The 17,882-nt window shown below is 56.4% G+C and overlaps 1 protein-coding gene across 8 annotated transcripts in view; it reads right to left on the reverse strand.

Annotated features, from left to right (window-relative positions):
- LOC144780983 (uncharacterized) overlaps positions 1–17,882 on the reverse strand; it is a 1,867,627-nt gene that overhangs the window by 274,939 nt on the left and 1,574,806 nt on the right. The gene's annotated exons all lie outside the window — the stretch shown is intronic.

The following is a 17,882-nucleotide window of genomic DNA, read 5'->3' on the forward strand; positions in this document are numbered from 1 at the left end:
ACAGAACCATGCAAACCATTGTGTTTGAAAGACTACCCCAATCACTCGATGTTCTGCCGCTGACTGCGTGACCCGCAGGGGAGCATGGGCAAAGCAGCGCTTTAGTGCCACTAGTGGCAGCGCCCTCTGTACATGTGAGGGTGGGCGGAGTAAGGTGAAGCTGGCTCCTGGCCCTCCCCGCGGCCACCGGACGGTGGCTGAAGGGGGCGGGCTCACCTGTTGGGAGGGCGTACCCCTCCCCTATTTAACTCCAGCCCGCCCTCGGCCAGGCCTCTTTGTCCTGCTCGCCCGCGGCCCAAGCGTGGCCCAAGCGCTGTTGTTGTCGTCGTTAAACAAGGTATGTGCTGCTGTCTCGCCTCCCCCCGGCCTCGTCCCTGGGCATGACCAGGTAGCACGGGGCCCCAGTGGTGAAGATACCATGGGGGGGGGTGAGTGGTGGCCATGCGATCGTGCGGAGGGTAGTTGTGGCTACGCTATCGGGCGGCGGACGGATGTGCACGAGCACTGTCACGGGGTGTGGGGAGAGTGAGCCCGTCGGGCCGCGTAGGCCGTGAAGCTTGTTCGGTGGGTGCGGTGCGAGTGAAGGGCACAGTGCGCGGGGAAGTACGAGCCGCGTGCTCGGATCGGGTGGTGAGGGTATGCAGAGCCCTCCTCACGCCCCCTGTCGGTACCGGTGGTACCGAGGAGTTATTTATAAAATTGTGTGCAATTTCAACCATGCGGGCGAGGCTCGTAGAGAGCCCGTCTCACGCCCCCCGGTCGGTACCAGTGTGGTACCTGAGGGAATTTTTGTCAGAGGGCTGCAGCCATTGTGTGCAATGTTAATCCCTCCGTGCGGACGAGGCTCGGTAGAGAGAGCCCGTCTCACACCCCCTGTCGGTACCGGTGTGGTACCGGAGGGGTTAGTGAAGAAAATGGTGGGCAATTTCAATCCCTCCATGCTGGTGAGGCTCGATAGGGAAGCTGTCTTACGCGTGCTACCGGAGGGGAATGTGTCAGAGGGCTGCAGCCATGCGGGCCGGACCCGGCTGTGCCACGGTCGCGGCCTCTATTATTGCTGTGGTCATGGGAGGGCAGCGAGGTGGTGGGCCCGAACGTAGGGGGCTGCACGTGGCTTCAGGCGCAGAGGCCCGTCGGCCCGTGCGAGCTTCGCTGCCCCCCCCCCAACCTCGGAGAGAGGGCGGGGAGTTGCAGGCTGACTGTCTCGTCTGGTCCTAGTTTCAATTCTGTGTTGTTCGACGAAGTGGTAGAGCATTTGACTACATTCCTAGAGGCCCGGGTTCATTTCGGGGTCCCCATCCTACATGTCAGCTCCAAAACACGGCTTCGTTCCAGGAAGACTATCTGCCGTCACTGGTTGCCAGTTAAACATTTAATGGTAGCACAACCTCACGTAATTTTTCGCCCATAGGGACCCGAGAGGGTAGACGCCACCGCTATGGACGCTCACGGCACCACACTACCGCAAGAGGGCCTGTGGGCAGAGTTTTTGGCCCTGGCCCAGGCGAAAGGGCCGGCTTGGGCTCAGGGCTTTATCGAGGTTCGTAGGCAGGAGCAGTCCGGAGAGGCAATCGCCTCGACTCCTGAGGACGCGGCGAGTACCTCAGTAGGAGCGACACGGAGGTCCAGTTGCAAGCGGAAACACACACGAAAGGATTTCCCGGCCAAGGCACCGCGTCCGGATCATCGACCAAAGCAGACACCCCCCGCAGCACGGGCTCCCGAACGGACTGAGACACTCACCGTTGTGCATGAGTCAGCCAGTAGCCTAACAGACATGGCCCAAATGGGTAAGGCAATGGTCCAAATGATGGGAATGATGGCACTGTTTCAAAAACGCTTAGATGATGTGGTAGCGGTTCAACATGTATTGCCACCTGTCCCTGCACAGCAAGTGTTGCCGCTTGCTCCTGCGGCCTCAGCACCAGTGCTGCAAGTGTGGGCCCAGCAGGGGGCTGTGACTGCTCCGGTCCAAGGGCCTGGGCTTACTACAGTCAATTTGCCATCCCCGCAGCTGCCATCACAGCAGCACCAGCTATAGTACAGCCGGCCCTCCCTAGCGTCCTGCCGGCCCCCACAGCAACAGCAGTCACAGGGTCCGCGGCCCTCCTTGGCGTCACGCCGCCCCCCCCATGATATTCTTTCGACGGTCCACTCTGTTGCCACGGGGTCGGCACCCGCCCTGCCCAGTGCAGGTATATGTGCAACAATACCATCCACGAGCGGAGAGGCGGTTGTTGGCAGCCCGGCTGGAGGGGAACGGCCTAGCCCGGCCGCGGTTGCCCCTGCCCAGGATAAGTTGATACAACCAGCCGGGGGAGGGTTACCTAGACCGGCGGTTACCCAGGCACCATTGGCATCAGGCCGCTGTTCATTGGCATGGCAGGTACCACAAGCGGCTAGGGAAGGTATATGGAGAAGGGAGTATATTGACATTCTGACTTTATTAATGCACAGCACCGCAGGAGCAGACACCAGAAAGATGGGGGGGGAAAGAGGATGAGAAGAAGGTTAGGTACCAGCGTTGGCCCGAGAAAACGATAGAGAACTGGACTGAGGCTTTTAACATACTAGCAGCAGTAATAGTACAGAAGGACCCGACCCAGAGTGAGGCACTGATCGAGTACGCTAACACCCAACAATGGGATGGTTTCTGTATGATCAGGATTTCAGGAAGACAATGGCTGTCTGCCCCGAGTTAGGGTGGGATCAGAAGGAAATCCAACTCCGGATTAAGCACATGTGCAGGACAGTCAGCGAGAAGAAGGATGTACCATGCAAGGCGCAGGGTGAGTCAGACAATAGGAGATGGGAACAGTTCCCTAGGCGCCCTTTCAAGCAGTCCTTTTGTGGGGGCAGGGGTAGGGGCCAGAGATCTGGACCGAGACGATTCAATTCAGGGACCTGCAGATTGTTTAACGGGGGGGCATGCACCTGGGGAAGAGCGTGCAGGTTCGCCCATAGTTGTAGCAAATGTGGTGCTCAACATGCAGCCATCACCTGCACCACCAGCCAAAGTTTGCCTCCCGCCCAGGCCCAGTGAACAGACGGGGCACGCCAGTAGGGTTGGAGATGGAGGACGGACCACAAGGACAACAGATTTCAATACCCCACCGATCTCGGCTAGGCAGAGCCCACCCCAGGGAGCGACCAAGGGCCCCTCACCTATTGTACTGCAGAATTTTCTTCCATTGGTCGGAGTGTATCCGCATTTGAAGGAGAGGGAGCTCCTGTCTGGGGGTTTTGTAGATGGTTTCAAGATACCATACAGGGGACCCATGGGTTGCAGGGATGCCTTGAACCTCAAATCAGCGAGAGAACTCCCGCTAGTGGTCAGTGAGAAGATAAAGAATGAAGTGGCCCTTGGGAGGGTGGCGGGTCCCTTTGCAGCCCCACCCCTTGAACACTTTTTAGTCTCACCTTTGGGAGTAGTGCCCAAGAAGCAGCAAGGAGCATACCGCTTGATACACCACCTATCTTACCCAGAGGGCAACTCTGTTAATCATTGGCTGGACGAGGGGGCCTGTTCTGTGTCTTATTGTTCACTGGACATGGCGATAGACATGATAAGGAGGACTGGGAAGGGGGTGTGGCTGGTGAAGGCCGACATCGAATCGGCGTTCCGCCTCCTACCTGTTCATCCAATGAGTCAACACCTGCTAGGTTGTAAGTGGGAGGGCGCATATTTCTTTGATCGCTGCATGCCAATGGGTTTTGCCGTCTCATGTGCCTATTTCGAGGCCTTCAGTACTTTCCTCCAGTAGGTGCTGACCACCAAACATGGCATCTCTCAAGTGACACACTACCTGGATGATTTCCTCTTTTTTGGCAGGGTAGGGACCCAGGAGTGCGCAGAAGGTTTGCGTGCATTCGAAGGAATGGCAGCTGATATGGGGGTGTCCCTTGCCCCTGGCAAGACAGAAGGTCCAGCGCAAATACTGACCTTTTGGGGATTGAGCTGGACACCATCAGAGGTGAATCCAGGCTCCCAGCGGACAAAGTTAGCGAGTTGAAGCATGACATTAAGTCATTGATTGGCAGGGGTAAGGCTACCTTAGAAGTGGTACAGAGTTTGTTAGGCAAGCTGAACTTTGCAGCGCGAGTTATACCGGCAGGCCAGGTCTTTTCCAGAAGGTTGGCAAAGGCTACGGCCAACATAAGTAGAAAACACCACCTGGTGCGCCTCGGTCCTGGTCTAAAAGCAGACCTGGAAATGTGGGCCGAATTTTTAGAGAACTTTAATGGTACAGTGATTTGGAGGGCACCTTGGGAAAGCAGCCAGGAACTTTGCTTGTTTTCAGATGCATCTGGTAGGGAGGGCTTTGGTGTTATCTTTGGCGAAGAGTGGTGTGCGATGCGTTGGCCCAATGCGTGGCGAAAGAAGGGAGTAACAGCAAATGTAACTGTTAGAAAGGCGAACCCGGGGGAGGCAGAAGGTGTCTGACTGACCACCCCTAGGTCTACCCATCCTTCAGAGAAGGGACCGAGCGATGTCGAGAGGCCTCCGACGGGAGGGCCCTCTCCTAGAATCGTACAGCAGAGTAACCACACCACTACAAACATACACCACACGTAGATAGAGTTTTCAATCTTTATCTGGCAATAAGTATCGTTTCAATATATACAGCAGATCCCGAGATCTGGAAAGTCTTGTGGCAAGGGGCAAGGTAGCGCGACAGTCTTATAGATGGTCGGTTGCAAGGAGACTCTACGCACAGCTCTCAATCCTCGAGCTGGGGGGTTCCGGAAGGTTGGGCCGCGGCAGCGCCAGCAGGCTCCAAGATGGTTCAGCGAGTGTGGACCGCGGCAGCGCCAGCAGGTTCCAAGATGATTCAGCGAGTGTAGACCGCTGCAGCGCCAGCAGGTTCCAAGATGGTTCAGCGAGTGTGGACCGCGGCAGCACCAGCAGGTTCCGAGATGGTTCAGCGAGTGTGGACCGCGGCAGCGCCAGCAGGCTCCAAGATGGTTACAGCAAAGATGGACCGCGGCAGCGCCAGCAGGCTCCAAGGTGGTTACAGCGAAGATGGACCGCGGCAGTGCCAGCAGGTTCCAGGTAGAGCAGCAAGGGGAGTTCGTCTCAGGGTCAGCCGCGACAGCGTCAGCAGGGCTTCTCGACTCCGGGATACAACTGCCGTCCTACTCCGGGGCTGGCCCAGATATAGGTCTGGAGTCCTTTGATGTCCGGACCCTCTCGCCTGGGGGTCAGAGGGGCCGGGATGATGGTGTCCAGACACCCAGCAGGGGGTGGGGCCAGCGCTCAGGGAGGCCGGAGGCCGATCGAAACCAGGCATCCGGGGACGGTTGGAGAGCCATCGAACTCCCCTCTCCTTGTCTCTGGTTGAGTGGCCACTCTACCACCCGGAGGGTTCTTGGTGCCTCGATGGCGGGCTCGCTGGGGCCGTGGCCGCGGCTGGTCCGGGACCACGTGCCTGTGACGTGATGGGCCCAAGATGGCGTCGGGCCTGGAATGAGGGTCCGGGGTGGGCACCGGACCGGTAATGCTGGGGCGGCCCAAGTGTGCCGTGTCAGTGGTTGTGGGGTGCCGGGTGGCGGATCTGGTGGTTTGGAGGGCGTGCAGAGGTGTGCCCGAGGCCGACCCGGGCTGGATGGAGGGCCGATGTCGTCCGAGGCCCGCCATGCGGGAGGGGTAGGACCACGCCACGAGGCCGGGTCCAACACACGTCCCCTCCAGCTGAAGGCAGGGGAGAGTCACCCATCTTCTTGGGGATTCTCCTCGCCAAGGCGGAAGAATCTGGAGAGGCCGTTAGCGTTGGCGTGGTCGTTGCCAGGGCGATGCTCCACGGTGAAGTTCATCCCTTGGAGGGAGATGGACCAAAGTAGCAACTTCGGGTTCTCGCCCCGCATCTGCATCAACCACCGCAGGGGCCGGTGGTCGGTCTGTACTCGGAAGTGGGTGCCGAAGAGGTAGGGCCGGAGCTTCTTTAGGGCCCATACGACGGCGAATGCTTCCCTCTCGATGGTGCTCCATCGTTGTTCTCGGGCCAGCAGGCGCCGGCTGATGAAGGCCACAGGAAGGTCAACTCCGTCAGAGTTCATTTGGGACAGTACGGCCCCAATGCCGTGTTCCGAGGCGTCAGTTTGGACGATGAACTCTCGGCTGTAGTCGGGGGCCTGGAGCACCGGGGCGGTGCACATGGCAGTCTTTAGTGTCTCAAAGGCTACTTGGCACTCGGGGGTCCAGTGCACCTTCGGGGGTAGTCTCTTGGAGGTTAGTTCTGTGAGGGGCCCCACAATGCTCCCATAGTCCTTTATGAACCACCGATAGTATCCAGTGAGCCCCAGGAAGGCTCGGACGGCGGTCTGGGTGACAGGGGGCTCCCAGGCCTGGATGGCGTCGATCTTGGGTTTAAGGGGAGCCACTTGGCCGCTCCCCACTTGGTGTCCCAGATAGGTCACGGACCCTTGACCGATCTGGCACTTGCTGGCTTTTATTGTTAGTCCGGCCCGTTGGAGGGCCGTCAGGACCTTCCAGAGGTGGGTCAGGTGCTCGTCCCAACAGAGGCTGTACACCGCAGTATCGTCCAGATAGGCGGCACTGAACTCTTCCAGCCCTGCCAGCACCCGATTCACTAGTCTCTGGAAGGTGGCCGGAGCATTCTTCATGCCGAAGGGCATCACGTTGAAGTGGAAGTGGCCATCGGGGGTCGAGAAAGCGGATCGTTCTTGTGCCCCTGGCGTGAGGCCGATTTGCCAGTATCCGGCCGTGAGGTCGAAGGTGCTGAGGTACCTGGCGGCTCCCAGGCGATCGATCAGTTCATCCGCTCGGGGAATTGGGATGGGCGTCGGTCCTGGTGATGGCATTCAGTCCCCGGTAGTCGACACAGAACCGCAGCTCCGGGGGCACCCTGGGGGCGGCGGCCTTAGGGACCAGGACGACGGGACTGGCCCATGGACTGTCTGAGGGCTCGACTACCCCTAGGGCTAGCATCTTGGAAACTTCGGCTTGGATGCAGGCCCGGACTCGGTCGGGGACTCGGTAGGCTCGGTGCCGCACGGGCGGACTGTCCCTGGTGTCGACGTCGTGAACACACCACTGGGTGACTCGGGGGGTGAGGGAAAATAAGTTCGCAAATTGACCCAGCAGTTTCTGGCAGTCCTGGCGCTGTTTGGGTGTCAGCGCGGGAGAGAGGGAGACTCCCTCGACGGAGCCATCTTTCTCGGAGGTGCTCAGGAGGTCTGGTAGAGGCTCGGAGTCGTCCTCTGCTCCGTCATCAGTAGCCAACAACAGGCTCAGTTCGGTGCGGACAAAGTGGGGTTTGAGCCGGTTAGCGTGTAGGACCCGGAGGGGGTACCGGGGGGACTCCATGTCCACTAGGTAGGTGACGGGGCTCTTGCGCTCCACCACGTTGAAGGGCCCCGTCCATTTGTCCTGGAGGGCGCCGGGGTCGACCGGGGACATGACCCAGACCTGCTGGCCCGGCTCGAATTCAATGGACGAGGCATTTTCATCATACCAGCGCTTCATCTCCTCTTGACTGGCCTTCAGGTTGGTTTCGGCCAGTTCCCGGAACTTCCGAGTCTGGTTGCGGAGAGTCAAGAGGTATCGGAAAACATCGGGCGGAGTATCAGAGGCGGCCAGCTCCCAGCCTTCCTTGACCAGGCTGAGGGGGCCTCGCACCGGGTGTCCATATAATAGTTCAAAGGGGCTGAACCCCAGGGACTTCTGGGGTACCTCCCGGTAGGCGAACAGGAGGCATGACAGCAGAACGTCCCATTTGCGCCGGAGGGGCTCTTCTAGGCCCTTGATCATTCCTTTCAGGGTCCTATTAAATCGCTCCACTAGTCCATTCCCTTGAGGGTGATACGGGGTGGTGAACTTATACGCGACCCCGCACTGTTGCCACAGGGACCGCATATATTTCGATATAAAGTTTGTGCCCCGATCACTGACGACCTCTCGGGGGAAGCCGACTCTGGAGAAGATCCCCATTAGCGCCCGACCCACTACGGGGGCTGTGATAGTCCGGAGGGGGATAGCTTCTGGGTAGTGGGTGGCATGGTCGACCAGGACGAGGATGAAGCGGTGCCCCTGAGAGGTTGGAGGATCCAGGGGCCCCACGATGTCGATCCCTACTCGCTCGAAGGGAGTGGTCACCACGGGAAACGGTTGGAGGGGGGCCTTGATTTTCCCCCCACTCTTTCCGCTGGCTTGGCAGGTCGGACAGGTTCGGCAGTGGTTGTACACATCGCGGCTCATCTTCGGCCAATAAAAGTGGGTCACCAGGCGGCTGTAGGTTTTGTCCTGCCCCAGGTGCCCGGCGAGGGGCACATCATGTGCCAGGTTTAAGAGAAAGTCTCTGACGTGGAGGGGGACGACTAGCACTCGGCCGGCCCCCAGCTCGGCGATCTTTTGTTCACTGTACAGGAGGTCCTGGTCCCAATAGATCCAGTGGGACCCCGAGGAGTCTCCTGTGGCTTGCGTGGCGGCTTGTTGTCGGAGTCCCTCAAGGGAAGGACATGTCTTTTGTTCCCGACGGAACTGCTCGCGGGTGGGGCCCCCTTCTTGGCGCCACTGGGCTAGTTCGGGAAGGGGCCCGAGCTCGGGAAGTTCTTCATGGCTGGGGCCCTGCGGCCCCAGTTCGGGTTCGGCCGTAGCAGTGGCGGGTGGCGGAGGTGCCGGCCATTCAGGTTCTTCGGGCAGATTGTCTTCGGTTGGGACGGCGTCCCGGGTGGACATGGATCGGGTCGTTACGCAAACCCATTCAGGAAGGCCTAGCATCCCCAGATGCTCTCTTCGCTCGATCTGTGCCCAGGGGGAACTTTCCAGGTCGTTCCCTAGGAGGCAGTCCACCGGGGCATCGTCTCGGACGGTGACTTTCAGCATGCCGGACACTCCTCCCCACTCGAAGGGGATGCGAGCCATCTGGCACAGGCTCTCGGAATTGTCCGCTGACCGGACAGGGCACAGCACGTGGGGCAAGATTTGTTCTGGGGTCACCAGATGGCAGCGGACGGCGGTTATGCTGGCCCCCGTGTCACGGAGAGCCTCGGCCCGGCGTCTGTTGATGGTGACCCACTGGCGGTACTTCTGGGTGTTGATCGGAATCTGGTCTCGGGGGATCATGTCTTTGTCGCCCAGGGAGGCGAGGCACATGGCCGCGGACTCCCATTCTTCTGGTTCCATAGGGACCTCTTCTTCTTCATCCTTTTCTTCGCTCAGAGCAGCTGCAGTGATTTGTCGACCGGGGGGCCCGGTGGTGCCGGGCCGCTGGTTTATGGGGCAGAGAGGATCATTGGCATAGTGACCCAGCCGCTGGCATCTGTGGCACGTAACGTTGGGGCGTGGCCCCGGTCGGGCTGGATGGGCCCCCCTCGGGCTGGAGGCTGGTGTAGAGGAGGCGGGCGAAGACCCCGGCGGGAGGTCTCGGCCTCGGCTGATGCCAGACCCGCCGCCTCGCGGCCGGTGGTTCCCCGGGGACCCTCGTCCGTATTCTCCTGTTGTGTTCCGGTGGACGCGGTTGCTCGCCCACCGATCTGCTTCGACCGCTAGCTTTCGCGGCTCGGTCAACTTGCTGTCGAGGAGGTGCTGTCGTAGTTCAATGAAGCAGTTGTTGGAGAGGTGCTCCCATAACATAAGGTTGACCAACTGCTGGTAGGTAGTGACCTGACTGCCTTTGACCCACCGCTCGAAGGCTCTGCTAAAAAAGTTCACATATTCTACCCAAGTGGTACCGGGGATTTTTTTACAGTCTCGGAACCTCTGCCGGTACATTTCGGGGGTGAGTCCGTAGCGCGTGAGTAGGGCCGTTTTCATGTGTTCATAGGAGGTCATTTCGGTGTCAGGGAGTTCCAGCAGGGCGTCCCTCCCTTCGTTGACGAACTTTCCCCACAGGCCGGCGCCCCAATCCTTCAGGGGCACCCGATGGGCGGTCATGGCCACCTCGTAGGCTTTGAACCATTGCTGGATATCATCGTTCTTGTAGTATTCTTTGACTACATCTTTCGGTAGGTGAACCTTGGTGTCCATGGGAGGGGCCGAGGTCTTGGCCCCGGCCGCGCTATCTTCGTTGATCTTAGCCTTGATTTCTAGTTCTCTCAGGCCTCGTTCGTGTTCATATGCTAGTCGTTTTTCTTCGAGGTCACGTTGTCTCCGTTTCTCTTCTAGATCCCCCTCCAGCCGTAGTTGCTCGAGGGCTATCTTTTTCTCCGCTCGCTGGAGTTCTCCATCTAGCCGGAGTCGTGCAAGCTCCAATTCGTGTAGCCGGTTGCGCTCTCGTTCTCGAGCGTCTTCATAGATGAGGTCGGCGTTTAGTGTTGCGGTTCTTTCCCCCGTCGGGGGTGCGCTGGTTTCCTGTTTTTGTTCGGGCCATTCTCCTCTTGGGGTGGTCTGTGTCGGGTTTCCACCCAGGCTTGTAGGGCCGATTTGAAGTCCTCTTTTGTGCTCAGGCCAGTGGTAGCGATACCCATGTCTTTACAGAATTGTTTTAGTTCTTTGTGGCTGTATTCTTCTATCTTCTCTTTCTGGAATTCGGCAGGTAGGTTGGTTCCTTGGGTCGTCGTGGTCTCTGTGTGTTTTTCCGTCGTAGCGGGTAGATCACTCTCTGTACGATTTTGCGTTGGCTCGGATCGCAGCACCTGCCACCAATGTTAGAAAGGCGAACCCGGGGGAGGCAGAAGGTGTCTGACTGACCACCCCTACGTCTACCCCTCCTTCAGAGAAGGGACCGAGCGATGTCGAGAGGCCTCCGACGGGAGGGCCCTCTCCTAGAATCGTACAGCAGAGTAACCACACCACTACAAATATACACCACACGTAGATAGAGTTTTCAATCTTTATCTGGCAATAAGTATCGTTTCAATATATACAGCAGATCCCGAGATCTGGAAAGTCTCGTGGCAAGGGGCAAAGTAGCGGGACAGTCTTATAGATGGTCGGTTGCAAGGAGACTCTACGCACAGCTCTCAATCCTCGAGCTGGGGGGTTCCGGAAGGTTGGGCCGCGGCAGCGCCAGCAGGCTCCAAGATGGTTCAGCGAGTGTGGACCGTGGCAGCGCCAGCAGGTTCCAAGATGATTCAGCGAGTGTGGACCGCGGCAGCGCCAGCAGGTTCCGAGATGGTTCAACGAGTGTGGACCGCGGCAGCGCCAGCAGGCTCCAAGATGGTTACAGCAAAGATGGACCACGGCAGCGCCAGCAGGCTCCAAGGTGGTTACAGCGAAGATGGACCGCGGCAGCGCCAGCAGGTTCCAGGTAGAGCAGCAAGGGGAGTTCGTCTCAGGGTCAGCCGCGACAGCGTCAGCAGGGCTTCTCGACTCCGGGATACAACTGCCGTCCTACTCCGGGGCAGGCCCAGATATAGGTCTGGAGTCCTTTGATGTCCGGACCCTCTCGCCTGGGGGTCAGAGGGGCCGGGATGATGGTGTCCAGACACCCAGCAGGGGGTGGGGCCAGCGCTCAGGGAGGCCGGAGGCCGATCGAAACCAGGCATCCGGGGACGGTTGGAGAGCCATCGAACTCCCCTCTCCTTGTCTCTGGTTGAGTGGCCACTCTACCACCCGGAGGGTTCTTGGTGCCTCGATGGCGGGCTCGCTGGGGCCGTGGCCGCGGCTGGTCCGGGACCACATGTCTGTGACGTGATGGGCCCAAGATGGCGTCGGGCCTGGAATGAGGGTCCGGGGTGGGCACCGGACCGGTAATGCTGGGGCGGCCCGAGTGTGCCGTGTCAGTGGTTGTGGGCCTCCGGGTGGCGGATCTGGTGGTTTGGAGGGCGTGCAGAGGTGTGCCCGAGGCCGACCCGGGCTGGATGGAGGGCCGATGTCGTCCGGGGCCCGCCATGCGGGAGGGGTAGGACCGCGCCATGAGGCCGGGTCCAACAGTAACGGTTCTTGAACTTTTTCCCATAGTGGCAGCAGTGCATTTGTGGCCAGGCGGCCTTAGCAACAGAAAGGTAGTCTTTTGGTCGGATAACATGGCCGTAGTTCAGGCCATCAATGGGCTATCAGCCACTTGTCCCTTAGTTCTGAGTTTGCTCAGGGAGTTAGTTAAAGCAGGTCTGCAGAATAACACTGAGTTTAGGGCAAGACACATTGAAGATGTTAAGAATGTGGCTGCTGACGCTCTCTCTCGCTTTCAGTGGCTCCGCTTCCGAGAGGCCTGGCCGCGGGCGAGGGCGGCGATGACTCCATTCCCGGCACCGCTGTGGAGACTACTTCGGTGGGGGAACGATTGAAGAAGATGGGCCAACGATCCCTGGCACAGGCCACCCAGAGAAGATATGCTGCGCAGCTAGCTGCTTTCAGAGCAGTGATAGTGTCCTTAGGAGCAACAGCGTTGGGACTGCAAGAGCAGGTTGAGACTTTTGTGGTATGGGCCAGGGAGACTGGCAGGACACATTCATGGGTGTATGGCCACTTGGCAGCTGTGAAGCACGACACCAGACTTAACGGGGAGGACAACCCTACTGGTTCCTTCAGGGTGAGGGCAGCACTCAAGGGGTGGGCACGTGAAGAGGCTAGGCCCACTGACAAGAGAGCTGCGATCGAATTCCCTGTGCTACAACGTATGATAGATTCCCTGCCAGCAGTCACCAGCTCCCCATTCGAAGCTCAGCTGTTTTCGGCAGCCTTATGCCTAGCGTTCTTTGGCACCTTTAGGGTGAGCGAGCAAGTAGCCAAAGACAAAACAGATAGATCTGGGGCAGCCTTGGATATGCTGGATGTTTGTGCTAGAGACAGCCTGGTGCTCCACATCCACAAATCCAAAACTGATCAGGCCGGTAAGGGCTCAACAATAGTGCTTCAGGCGCTGGGGGATCCCAGATACTGCCCAGTTGCCACGGTCAGGGAATATCTGAAGATCAGGCCCCTCTTAGCTGGGCACTTCCTCATGCATGCTGATGGGTCACCACTAACTAGGTTCCAGCTGGAGCGCATTATGGGGGCAGCCATGGCCAGAGCTGGGTTCTCGGGATCTGGGCTGAAATTTTCAAGTCACTCCTTTAGGATTGGTGCGGCCACGACAGCATTCAAGGCAGGGATGGGGGCCGATGGAGTCAAGAGAATAGGACGTTGGTCATCCACCTGTTTCCAGCGTTACATTCGTCCTTAGGTATAGCAGCAGCGAAGGGTGTGAATTTTGTGGTATTGTGTTGTGCACGTTCTGTGATTATTACCAGTTGCTCCCTTCCCTGCCGTTGTGCAGCATATACTACGGCCAAGAATTTGCAGTGAATGTTATCTTGTAGTATGTGCCATTTAACGGAGTGTTCGTTTACACATTCCCAGTAAACAGTGTGTAGTGTGATCTATTAAACTACGTGTGCTGACAGTACGGCGTCTTTCTCCCCCTTTATTGAAGTATCTTGCTCTCTTCACAGCTGATTGTTGCGTATAGGTGATGGGACATTCGTATGTTACCAGATTGGAACGCTGGGCAGCACTCAAGAAGTGGACCCGGGTTTTCGCACAAACAGAGATTGTATGGTTGGGCCTTCCGGGAATGAAATGGGGCAACTTGAGGTCCAAGCTAGAGCAACAACTTGCATTAAGGGGTGGCCCCCCCAATGTCCTCATCATTCACCTGGGAGGGAACGATCTAGTCACACTCGGGAGGCGAGCCCTGATCCAGGTCATGCAGAGGGACTTCGGGGCAGTGAGCAGCAGGTTGGGAGCTGCGGAGCTTTTGTGGTCAGAAATGACCCCCCGCAGAGAATGGAGGGGAGCGAGATCTCCAGCAGCGATAGAGCATTCCCGCAGGAGAGTTAACAGGTCCATGCAGAAGTTCATGTACTTTGATAAGGATGGGGTGCACTTGTCTGGTTTAGGGATGGATATGTTCCTCCTGGATATACAAGAGGCACTGACAGCGGCAGGTTGTAAGTAGCTGAGTTGGTGGGGGGGCTCTGGCATCGACGAGGGCCTCCCCCAGAGCTGTGGCGGATTACAGGGCGATCTGGAGGCAGACGGGTACAGTAAGGGTACCTCTGCGGCAGAAGGGTACAGTAAGGGTACCTCTGCATGGCACAGTAAGGGTGTCAGAGCCAAGGACCAGGAGCCAAAGGAGGCTCCTGGAAACCGCGACGGCGCCCCGTTAGTCCTTCAGGCGGTCGGGGGGCCTGAACTGACCGGGGGTGTGCCACACCGCTCCGCCCTGACAGGGGGGGGTGGGAGTATTATGAAGATGGCAATGTGCTGCACCGTCAGAGCATCAACTCACCGTGCAAGACGGCTCTTTAGGCATGCGGGACAGCGAGGGGCTGCCTGCTTTGGCTCGCCCGTAAGATGACCTACCTAATCGTCATACATACGTGCTCTATGAAAATAAACCTGCAACAGTTCTTTCCCAGAACCACATGTCTAGAGTATCATTTGGGTTGGGACTGCGTGGGTGTGAACAGGCGGGAGCGAATGACGGTGTGGGCACTATGCCGCTGACTGCGTGACCCGCAGGGGAGCATGGGCAAAGCAGCGCTTTAACGCCACTAGTCGCAGCGCCCCTGTACATGTGAGGGTGGGCGGAGTAAGGTGAAGCTGGCTCCTGGCCCTCCCCGCGGCCACCGGACGCTGGCTGAAAGGGGCGGGCTCACCTGTTGGGAGGGCGTACCCCTCCCCTATTTAACTCCAGCGCGCCCTCGCCCACGGCCCAAGCACTGTTCCCTCCCTGTCCCTGACCCAGCTGCTCGCGCGGCGGGCAATGGATAGAATGTTGTAATTTTCCTTTTTGTGTTGCAGGCGGAGTTACAGAGCGATCTGGAGGCAGATGGGTACAGTAAGGGTACCTCTGCGGCAGAAGGGTACAGTAAGGGTACCTCTGCATGGCACAGTAAGTGTGTCAGGGCCAAGGACCAGGAGCCGAAGGAGGTTCCTGGAAATCGCGATGGCGCCCTGTTAGTCCTTCGGGCGGTCGGGGGGCCTGAATTGACCGGGGGTGTGCCACACCGCTCCGCCCTGACAGGGGGGTTGGGAGTATTACGAGGATGGCAATGTGCTGCACCGTCAGAGCATCAACTCACCGTGCAAGACGGCTCTTTAGGCATGCGGGACAGCGAGGGGCTGCCTGCTTTGGATCGCCCGTAAGATGACCCACCTAATCGTCATACATACGTGCAGTATGAAAATAAACCTGCAACAGTTCTTTCCCATAACCACGTGTCTAGAGTATCATTTGGGTTGGGACTGCGTGGTGTGTGAACAGGCGGGAGCGAATGACGGTGTGGGCACTACGTCTTGTGCACTGGCCATAAAAAAGCCCACTGTGTCTTTATACGTATCTACTGATGCTGTTTGCTCCACTCTTATTCTTTTTCATCCGTGCAACTGAAGCAGACCTTTTTGGAAGAGGGATAATCACTCTTTAAATCCCACCCTCAGCGGGAGAGCGTTGATGGCCGAGTCATGTGGCTCTTATTGGGCCATTCAAAAGACCTGGGGCTGTTGCTGAGCAATTCCGCCTCCCTGCTGCCCAACCATTTGCTGCTCACGGGCCAGGAGGCAGCACAATAACCACAAACACAGACACCACACCTTGCAGCACACTTTCAATTGCCCAAATATCATTGTATGTATGTGTGTATGTATATATATGTTTATACATGTATGTGTGTATATATATATATTCACTGAAAAAACCATAGGTTATAGACCATATATAGTTAGGAATTAGCATTTACAAAACCTTGAAAATTCACTGAAAAAACCATAGGTTATAGACCATATATAGTTAGGAATTAGCATTTACAAAACCTTATTTTACTCACACAAAACCATTGAAATTCGCATATATAGTTAGTTGCACTAACTATATATCGCGCACCCGCAATCCACTGCTGATCATTACACATATTACATCATTCATGACATGGTCAGTGACATCACTGATGACATCACTGATGACATCTCAAATGACATCACTGATGACATCACTGATGACAACATCCAGTGACTGTATGTTTCTGTAAAATTAAAATATGTCTTACATATTGAAGAATGAGTGGATGTATAAGTGTCTGGATGAAGGATTTAGTAGGTGCATGACTGACTGTATGAGTGAGTGATTAAATGTGTCTCACTGAGTGCATGGGTTAGTGACTAAACTGTCTTAATTTGTGCATCATTATGTCTGTTGTTCTGTAAACTGCTGCATGTGTTGATCAGTAGCTATATGAGTAACTATATGGGTTATTGATTGGTTGCCCAAGTATTTGTATGGGAGACTGAGTGTGTGTGTGGGTGGCTGGGAGGTGTATGACTCTGTGCATAGATGTGTGAGCAGTTGATTCACTAGATGTATGGGTTCAAAAGTGCATGTGGAAACAGCTGTATGGGCGGTTGACTGTGTGCATGAGTGTATTGGTGAGTGAATGGATATCTCAGTGCTACATGTCAAAGTAAGTACATATGTAAAACACAGTACATGTGAGAGTTGACATATATAAATAACTGTGCATAAGAGCCAGTGAATGTGTGAGTGGCTGTATGGATCATTGTGAACTTGCATCAGGGATTGTATAAGAGAGTAAATATGTGTTAGTATATGTTTGAATAAGTAAGGTGTGTATAACTGTATAGTTGAGGAAATGGAGGTGTGATTGATTCTTTGCATGACTGACTAGGTGTGTGAGTAACTCCATGGATGAGTGACAGTCTGTGAGCGTCTGTTTACACTGAGTGTATCTAAGGTTATATTAGAGTCTGAAGAGGTTCATCGTATTATCACATGAATGATGTCATCAGTGATGTGATCAGTAATGTCAAATGAGATGTCAGTGATGTCATTTGAGATGTCATCAGTGATGTCATCAGTGATGTCATTTGAGATGTCATCAGTGATGTCATCAGTGATGTCATCAGTGATGTCATTTGAGATGTCATCAGTGATGCCATCAGTGATGTCACTGACCATGTCATGAATGATGTAATATGTGACATGATCAGCAGTGGATTGCGGGTGCGCGATATATAGTTAGTGCAACTATGTAGGATGGCCACACCAGTGCTGCAACTTGCTGGACACCACCTCGGTGCCATCCGGATCTTGGCGCGTTGTGTTGCCTTCGGCCTATTCGCACATCGGTCCGCTACTGACGCCGCCTCACGTGCCAACGTATTTTCTCCGCATTTTATACCCTATGCCGCATAACAGGTCATGTGACTTGTTTATAAAACTTTTCATTGGTTCATTTTACTTTTGGTTTCCTAATGATGGAAGGCTTGATCATATGACCTAAAAATAACACTTTTCATTGGATGAAAACTTTTTTTTTTCCCAAACGATGAAAGCCCCACCTTGTTTCTGGATGTTTCAGACTGAAGCTGGAGTCACCATGAAAGCACCACCATCTCGTGGCTCCGTCGTGGTCATTCCGCGAGCAATCATGGCAGCCGCTCCCCACCAGAAGCCTGCAGGAGTCGGGGGCCCCCAAAACTATTGATGAATCCTCAAGGCGGAGGGGACGCTTTCGAGAATGGGGTCCAAGACCTAGCAGACAAGCGTCCGATTTCCAAGGTGTCCCAGGGCCATTTCAGTGGACCAGGCCCAAAAAGGAAACAGCCTGCCGCCATTTTGAGAGTCCTGTGACAGCCGCCTATCGCTGCACCGCAAGAGTGGGCGCAACTCAGCTGAATTGCGGCTTTTGACACAGTGGACCAAAAGCGGACGGAATGGCAACTGAAACGGTAAAGGGGCGCCCCACTACAACAGACGAGACTCCACCTGGAGAGGCCCGTTCACGCCGCCTCCCCCCCCCCCCCCGGGGCGCCCCATGCCGTTATTCGGAGCAGCATTGTAGGATACCAAAACCAGTGCAGCAACTTACTGGACATCACCTTGGTGCCATCGTTCTGCTGCCTTGGAACTATTCGCACAACAGTTTGCTACTGATGACCCACCCCCCGCGACGCCCCACGCCGGATGCCGAAATCAGTG

The sequence above is a fragment of the Lissotriton helveticus genome, chromosome 9, assembly GCF_964261635.1.
Source record: "Lissotriton helveticus chromosome 9, aLisHel1.1, whole genome shotgun sequence".
Taxonomy (NCBI): Eukaryota; Metazoa; Chordata; class Amphibia; order Caudata; family Salamandridae; genus Lissotriton; species Lissotriton helveticus.